Consider the following 1,232-nt stretch of genomic DNA (forward strand, 5'->3'; position numbering starts at 1 on the left):
TTGTATAGACTGAATAAAAAGCCTTTGAATTTTGGAATATAGTTATATAATCGGAAAGTTCGTGGTGTTATTGATAATAAAAAAATAAGTGTTTCTTTATCATGACGATAAAAAGTATAAAATAATTTCTCTTCAAAGGATCTTTGCTCAAGCGCTTTTACATTATAATTTCATAAGTTTATATTTGGAAGTATGTAAATAGTAATCAAATTTTTTAAACCGGTCTATACTATTTAAATCCTTTAAATGTCATAAAAATCGATCATTCCTAGAACGAGTTAATTTTATCCTACAAACTTTAAACTCGTACTAAAATATTGACTTTTACGATATAATGAGAGTAATAGTTATTTGTTTTCATAAAAAATATTAGAAAGTGCAGTGTATGTTTTATCGTTACCACAGACACATTAATTTCTTCATTGAAAAATGCAAAATTTTATATTTCTTTTTTCTTTCTTTTTTTTTCCTTCGTTCGGTCTATAAAAAGTGATTCTATTTTAAATAGCATGCTAATACTTTTTATCCACAGTATATACATAAAATTGTGTTTTACGATGATAATCTCATATAATTTTGTGCAATCAAAAAATGAATTTTCATGCTTAAAAGCAGTAGCTTTCGTTTCGTTTTTCTTCTTCTTTTTTTTTTCATTTGTAAAGGAGCTTCAATCAGAAGAGGATTTCATGATTTCATTCATATCGAAATTTAAACTTATACGAACAATTTTTGATTAAAATTAAAAAGAGATAGAAAGATAGAAAAAGATAAGGAGGAAAAATGAAAAAAAGGGAAAAGTGAATAAAAAAGAACGCATCATAAGTCTATACGAAAAGAAATATAATCGCAAGAAAGAAATAATATGGTACATATTACCCAGAAAAGGGTTCTTAAATTTTCTATAAAGTCAAAAGGCATCGCTAAAATTCCGACATATCAAGTTGGTGTGAGAGAGAGAAAGAGAGAGAGAGAGAATAATGTGCTTGATTTTCGTGGAACATAATCGACCCACGATTTCATGAAATTACACCTTCGCACTTAGGTTAATCTCTCAGGAGAATAATATTTTCACAGGTGTACAGGTTTTTGGGTATTCTTTTTTGTTTTTCTTTCTTTTTTTTTCAAAGAGGAAAGAGATCTTTGACCGCTGTCAAATTAATAAAAATATTAATCCCAATTCTTTCGTTTTATGCAACTTGAGGTTTATATTAAGTTAAATATTAAGAGAGTTA

This window comes from Vespula vulgaris, chromosome 3 (genome assembly GCF_905475345.1).
Source record: "Vespula vulgaris chromosome 3, iyVesVulg1.1, whole genome shotgun sequence".
NCBI lineage: Eukaryota > Metazoa > Arthropoda > Insecta > Hymenoptera > Vespidae > Vespula > Vespula vulgaris.